Source organism: Acipenser ruthenus, chromosome 5, assembly GCF_902713425.1.
Source record: "Acipenser ruthenus chromosome 5, fAciRut3.2 maternal haplotype, whole genome shotgun sequence".
NCBI lineage: Eukaryota > Metazoa > Chordata > Actinopteri > Acipenseriformes > Acipenseridae > Acipenser > Acipenser ruthenus.
Window position 1 is genome coordinate 47,271,055 of NC_081193.1, and position 7,758 is coordinate 47,278,812.

The 7,758-nt window shown below is 37.4% G+C and overlaps 1 long non-coding RNA gene across 1 annotated transcript; it reads left to right on the forward strand.

Annotated features, from left to right (window-relative positions):
• Positions 1–148: 148 nt before the first annotated feature.
• On the forward strand, positions 149–5,578 carry LOC131737137 (uncharacterized). Its single transcript, XR_009328709.1, has 4 exons — positions 149–181; positions 2,402–2,571; positions 2,815–2,901; positions 4,881–5,578. It is a non-coding gene; the product is annotated as an uncharacterized LOC131737137 (long non-coding RNA).
• Positions 5,579–7,758: the final 2,180 nt, after the last annotated feature.

Sequence of the window (7,758 nt, forward strand, 5' to 3'; positions counted from 1 at the left end):
TACAAAGGAAGACAGGTTTTAGGGTCACTCATGACAGTGGACAGGCTATAAACTGCAGACTGCCTTTTACCTTTAACTGCAAAAGAACATTTTAGAATCCACTGAGTGTCATTGCGTATAATTATAATTGTATTCATTTCTTCAACAGGAGGTAGGAGATGTCATTGAAAGAGCTAAATAGGTCAGTAGTTTCTGGTCTTTAAGGAATACAGGTGGATTTTCTTTAGTGTACATTTTAACAGCTTTGTTTCTCTGAAATTAAGTGTTCAGAAGGTTTGTTTTTCTAGTTTTGTAATGTTAACAGTTATATTCAGAAAAAAGGAAAAACATATAACTGTTAATGTTTAAAATTTCAAAAAATGATTTGACATACATTTTCTTTTGATTTTTTTTGGTATTTTCCTTACTAATTGGGATCGGGGCATAGTAAAATCAATTTGTTTGGATTATCAAATTTATATAGTACATTTTTGGTATTACATTCAAAATCGAGACACCTCCAAAAATATTTCTAATACCAACCGTTTACTTTAATGGGACACAAAGCTTACACAATCATTCAAGTAAATCTTACCAAAAATAGCCCCCTTATCCCCCTCCCCAGGTTTACAAAATAAGCTGTTAATTTAAAAGAACCTAGCTCTGACGAGTACTAGAAAATGACATGACACTGTTAGAGGTTTATAATCAGGAGTGCAGTTTTGAATGCATCAGATGCAAGAATCACTCTATAATCTTTGGAATTGAATTGAAAATTCAGCCTTTTATTATGACTTGTAAAAAAAGTGAAACTGAATCCCTTGGTTCTCTAATACATGTATCTTGCCCTGTCTGCTATGCAGGAGTGTGAAGGTAGTCTCATATTTTATTCATGCTGCACTGTATATAGAACAGTCTGACTTTCTCTTTTGACACTCAGCTGTGTACAGCCTTAGTGGAGCTGCTTGCCTGGGGTCAGTGTGCAGACTGAATGCTGCTGGCAGCGCCTGTCTCCCCTCTTGCAGCGGCTATGGGTCAGGATGTCTAACTGAGGCTCTCATAAACTCTTTATTTTTCACTTTTATCAAGCAGGGCTAACTTACCTTCTTGTCAAGCTCAGTTTGATAATGTTATACTTAGATCTACACAGAGATTACACATTCAACCTTGAAGCCCAAAGACCCCAAATGTATTTATTTTACAAGCTGAATCAAGATGTCACTCACTAATGAAAGTCTCTTTTCATATGTAATATTCTTTAATTGGAAAAAGTGAGAACTACGATATTTATTTCTCTGTAGAAAACATTGATATTTTTGCAGTATGTGTTACATATTGTAACTGCATTTACTGCCAGTGCATTTTCAATTTGACATACTGACTCCCCGGCCTAGATTATATTACCACCCTTATATTTATACACCCATGGGAACTATGGTTTTGATAGAAAGTCTAATTTTCACAGTGAGGCAGCTCAGCCGATAATGGCACTCTGAACACAACCTACCCCTGAATAACTGATTCTGTTGAAGACAGTGGAATGAGCATATCACTGATTTAAATAGATAAAGTTCAAAACACTTGTCATATAGCTACCATGCTACCTGTTGTTGTAGCATAGTCATTTTAGTTATTATTATGTGTTTATTTAGCAGGCGACTTACAGAGACTTGGGTGTGTGAACTATGCATCAGCTGCAGAGTCACTTACAATTACGTCTCACCCGAGGAGGTTAAGTGACTTGCTCAGGGTCACACAATGAGTCAGTGGCTGAGCCGGGATTTGAACCGGGGACCTTCTGGTTACAAGCCCTTTTCTTTAACCACTGGACCACACAGCCTCCTAGTTGATCACAAGTTAACAAATAGGATATATATATATATATATATATATATATATATATATATATATATATATATATATATATATATATATATATATATATATATATATATATATATATATATATATATATATATATATATATATATATATATATATATATATATATAGTAACAATGGGTGCAGAATGACTGGTGCATGTATTCTTCATTTTACTCTCAAAATTATTTTTGGGTATAATGAAGAACGCATGCCCCAGTTCTGCATTTGTAGTAAATATTTGGGTATATATAGTGAGCAAGAGCAGTCAGTAGGGTATGGTGAGGAACAAATGCTCTGTTGTGTTGTATATTCATATGTCCCCATTCTACTACTGTAGACCTTCAAGTGATACACTGTACAAGATTAGACCAAATACCATTATCAACATGTGCCACTTTGAAGTGTATATACTGTATTATAATACTGGCCTGAATGAAATCTGAATGTGTGTCACATTTAATCCATTCCATTGTTGTTATAATGGTACCTTTTTGTGTCTGGACATTTGAGTAACTGTCAGGTGCTGTTTTTGGTACAGTTGTCAGTTTCAGTTCAGTTGAAGTTCAGTTAAAGGTCCTGATGGTGACAGCTGTGCAGAGAAAATAAAGTGACTGCTAATGATGAAAACAGAAAAATATCATGGAACAGTATTGATATGTGACATACAAAAAAAAATCTTTACAAGGAACCATTTTTTGCTGCAACAAGGTAGGTATTTTTATTTATGAAAGACTCAAAGACAAACATAATAATATACAGTAACACTAGCAAGAAACCAGTTAGTACAGCTTAAAGTATAATTTTACATTTTTAACACTGTTTTATTCCTTTTGGAAATAACAGTAACACTTTCAAAATAGGAGAACAAGCTATTCAATGTTTATTTGTTTATTTGCAAATACAAGCAAGTTAATAATTGTACAAGATTTTATTTATTTTTCCTACATTCAGGCTATGGAATGAAACTGCCTTTCTTTCAGGATCTGGAACCTGGCCTGTCTTTCTTTCAGCAATACAAAGATGAAATAGCTGCAGTTGGTAAGGTTATATATATAAGTTTACATACCCCAATGGAAATTTATAATTTCTAGAAATTTCTCGAAAACAAAGAATTTTAGAAAAATCTTTTGTAAAAGTTTCGCTTTTGTGGATGAGAAAAAAAGTTACAAGAAACAGATGTCTATAATTATTTATTTAAGCATTTTTTTGTTGCAAAACTCCAAAAATGCTCATTCAAAAGTATTCTTACTCTTTGATGCTATGATAGTATTGCCTACAAGGTACTAAATTTCAATATGATAATGCAGAACCTAATTCTAGAAAAGTCTAGAAAATACTGGATTGTAGGTGAACATTCTTAGAGAGTATAAAAGGATTAGGTAAAGGATGATTGCTGTCATTACCAATAAGTCAATATGGGAAAAAGTAAAGAGCTATCTGAAGACCTTAGGCAGACAATGATTTATTGTCAGAAAGCTGGAGAAGGATACAAGAAGATTTCCAAGCATTTGCGTATCCCAATTTCAACTATTGTTTCTATTATCAAGAAGTACAAGACTCATGGTACTGTCACAACGCTCCCTCGGTCTGGAAGAAAGAAGGTTCTTTCGCCAAGAACAAGGAGAAGAATTGTGAGGAAGGTTAATAACAATCCGAGATTGACTGCCAAAGATATTCAAAGTGAATTGGCTGCAAGTGGGACTGGGGTTTCCATTTCAACCATAGGTCAAGTATTGCATGGTGAAGGTCTCAATGGTCGCAGGCCAATGAATAAGCCACTTAGGAAAAAACGTCACAAGGACAATCGCTTAAAGTTTGCAAAACGGCATTTGAGTGATGGATGTGAGTTCTGGTCAAAGCATTGAGGATTTAGTTCCAATACATGGTAAAAATGGATTCCATAGCATACCAAAATATATTGGCCAATCATCTGAAACCCTTGGTTTAAAACTTGGTTTAAAATGCAACTGGTGGGCTCCCGAGTGGCGCGTCCTATAGCCTGGACATCGCCGGTTCGAGTCCAGGCTATTCCATTGCCGACCGTGGATGGGAGTTTCCAGGGGGCGGTGCACAATTGGCCAAGCGCCGCCCGGGGGGGGGCTTAGGTCGGCCAGGGTGTCCTCGGCTCACCACGCACCAGCGACCCCTGTAGTCTGGCCGGGTGCCTGCAGGCTTGCCTGTAAGCTGCCCAGAGCTGCGTTGTCCTCCGAGTCTGCAGTGTGGAATGAAGCGGTCGGCTGATGGCACGTGCTTTGGAGGGAGTGTGTGTTCGTATTCGCCGCTCCCGAATCAGCGCGGGGGTGGTAGCGGTGAGCTGAGCCTAAAAATAATTGGATATTCTAAATTGGGAGAAAATACAAAAAATAACTGGCGACTACTAAATAAAAAAAAAAGTGCAACTGGACGTTCCAGCACAACAACGATCCAAAGCACACATCAAAATCTACTTCAGAATGGTTAAAGAAGAATAACATCAAGGTTCTGCCATAGCCTAGTCAAAGTCCCGATCTAAATCTGATTGAGAATCTTTGGTATGAGTTGAAGAAGGCTGTGCAGAACAGAAGTCCTTGGAATTTGTATATAAATTGGGCTATAATGCCCAAAGCCGCACCCTGGAGGTAATAGTAGTCTTCCCGAGGGGCATTTTAATTTTCCACTATGAGCTTAGTCTGCAGTACATATTTAATATATGAATCACTCAAGAAAATAAGTAAGGCAAGGTTGGATAGTAAATATGATTTTATATTTTTTGATTGAAGACAGCTGATACAGCATAAGTAAATAAATAAATAACATAAATAAATAACAGAAAATGTTCTTGAAGTTCATACCGCATAGTTAGCAAAGTTTCTGTCTGGCTTGCTGACTGCTGTATAATACAGCTTAGATCCCTGCCGTTATATTTGTTTACATCGGCAAGTTGAATTTGTTATATATGTTTTGCAATTAATTTTCTGTTAAGTCACAGAATTGCTGTCCAGCAGTTTTTTCATTCCACTATTTTCTCTTGTTATTAGGAGTGGAAGTGAAGGGCGTTCCTTTGAAAAGGGGCGGGATTACCACTGATGTGAACCAATCACATGAGGGAGACTATTGCCCGGTGGTGTAAGGATGTTAGGGCAATAGTTCAATCTATTTTTGGTCTTACTATGAGGTTTTAACCAGTCACAGGCCTGAAGTACTAATTCATATATATAATGTTATTTTAACATTACTGGGAAATGTGTAGCAGTGTATAGGAATTGAGTAATTACTGTGGGCTTGCCCACCCCTGTGCATGGTTTGTATTATTTTGTATTTGTTGTATTATTATGTATTATGTTTGGCAGGACGAGCGAGGTGCTGTCCGCCATTATTTGTTATTGTTTTGTATTTTAAAATACTTTGTGAAAATGCGTGACTGTCAGCTAGTAATTATTGAATTGGCTGAGAGTCATGCATCTTTAGTAATTGATAGCTAGTTAATCCCTCAGTCACCACTATAAGAACTTGCAACTTGAGTGTTCATGAGTGGAGAACGGGAGTAGAAAGGGGAGGTAAACAGAAATATCTATAAAGTAAACAATTGCTACGCATGCTAGTTAAAACTAGCACGATACTTGTTTGTTCTTTTTTTCTGTTTGTTTGTTTTGGCGCTTGTGCCTTTTGTTTCGTAAAGTCTTTGTTTTGTTAAATCTTTTAGTTTAATAAAAGCTGAGTGCTATTGCGTCCCAGTTTTGCCCCGCAATTGCCTGAGTGTTGAATTCATTTCCTGGCCTGATGTCACCTCCAGCCAGCTTGTTCACAGGGCTGGAGTATATTTTGTCTTCAATAAGATAAATCTGTAAGGAAGTAAGCAATGTATTGGGATAGACACTGCCTTGTTCGTAAACTGTAGCTGGAGATACTGGGCTGAAACCAATGAATGACCCTGTAATTGTTAACGAAGCATGTTAACAATCAGACTGAAAGAGTAACAGTGTTAATCAAGTGCTAGTTATATTGTGGTGGTCTGTCACCCACTGAAAAGAACAGACACATTGATTTTTTTCCAGTTTTACATTGGGTGTCAGTGTTAGAAGGTACTGCACGTGAAAGCTGATACATACCCCTTATTAATAAATTATACATGGGGGAGGGGGCGGGGATGGAGGGGGTGGGGGGTGGGGAGTTTTTAGGGAGTAACTAACTGATATTCAGAATTAAAAATGTTTTATTTGTGTTTAAAAATTTTAACTCAATTCTCCCTTTTTTAAAATAATCTGTGAAAGTTGAAGCTTGTGCCACCTTAGCATGGAGTATCTCAATATAGATTTTCCTAAAGAATTATTTTTTTCTTGCTGTTTTGTAGATTGGTCTTGACTTTACACCTTGATATGCACCTCATTCTGAACAGCGTGATGGACAACATAACGTTTTCAGATCACAACTGGAGATCACAAGGTGGGGATCGGTAAGCCGGTCTTGTTGACGCAGGGCAGTAGGGGTCAGGCCGCACACGAAAGCCTCCTTCGCCAGGTTTCTTTGTGTGACCGGCGGGTAGTCCGGATATCCCCGCCATGCCAAGTACAGTACGTTGGCAGCCAGAACCCCGAGCTTATCGCCGCTGGCTCGTATGCGGGTAGCGAGGCACTGGCCCAAGCCAACGGCAGGCTCCACATTCCGAAGCGGCGGTTGAGGGCGGTGGAGAGGGCCTCGAAATCCCCAAGGGCCATGATCAAGTAGGACTTGCAGTGCTTTCCCCTCCAGCACCACTGCTAGCTCCTCTGCTTTCACCTCCGGGCTCCTGCCATAGCAGCCATCCTGAATTTGACAGTCAACAAGCCCTTTTGCAGCGCAAATGTCTGGGTCATTACAATATCATACTTACATGTGTAATATGGAGTATAATAGACTTTTTAAGATATATAAGAAATGCCACTTTTATCTCAATAGTTTTAATGAAATGAAAATACTTTATATCATTTAGTGAGTTTCTATTTGTCACATTTGTTTTATTATTACCTTATCTTAGAGACTGTAAAATTACATTTCAACACTAGGGGGTGCTGTATCGTGAGCTTTCTGAATCTACCAGGTCCAAAAAGATTTTCTTGTTTAAGCCCTTTTGCTCCAGGAAAATCCCAAAATCCAAGCCTGAAAAATTGTATCACAGCACACAAGTAACAGTCATTAAAGTGACGACTCTATTCAATTCAGGCGAACAGCCTCCACTGCAGATTTGGTCAGAATCACTGTCACATATCCCTCCAGAACAATTTATTCACCTCAAGTAGAATCAATGTCATCCGGCTAACGCTTACAGTATTATAGCAGGTGTTCCTAATTGATTTTATAACTGTTTGTGAGTTCCACATTTTCTTGTGGAAATAATCATTCTATTATTATTATTCATCCAGCAATTTTTTTTTTGTTGTTGTTGGTTTGCTTCTTATAAAACCTTTAAAATTTTGATATTTATATATTTATAACATATGTATTGTTTTGATTGTGTTATTTAAACATATTAAGTATGTTTTATCTTAGCAGATTTCTGTATAAAATCTGGTATTTGTAAGTAATTGTGATAAACTAGGTTAAATATCTATGCTTTTCAGGAATTCTGCATGCCATGTTACATAACTTTGGTTGAAAGCCTTCGGTTGCTATGGAGGGAGTACAGGCTGGCTATTTCTTCTCCTTCCCTCCTGCCGTCTCTAGAAATGAACAGGTGGGTCATTTTGCAATTTAACTGATGTATCCCAATTAAACATATATTTCAGGGTAGTACAGTATCAAATCCATACAGGCAATATTTATTGACTTTTTATATGCTCACAGTTTTAGTTGTATAGTTATTTAGGGTGGTTGTTTTAAAATGCAAACAAAGTGAGTCATGCAAGCAAACAGTTGGTTTAAAAGCAGTCCTTTCATGTT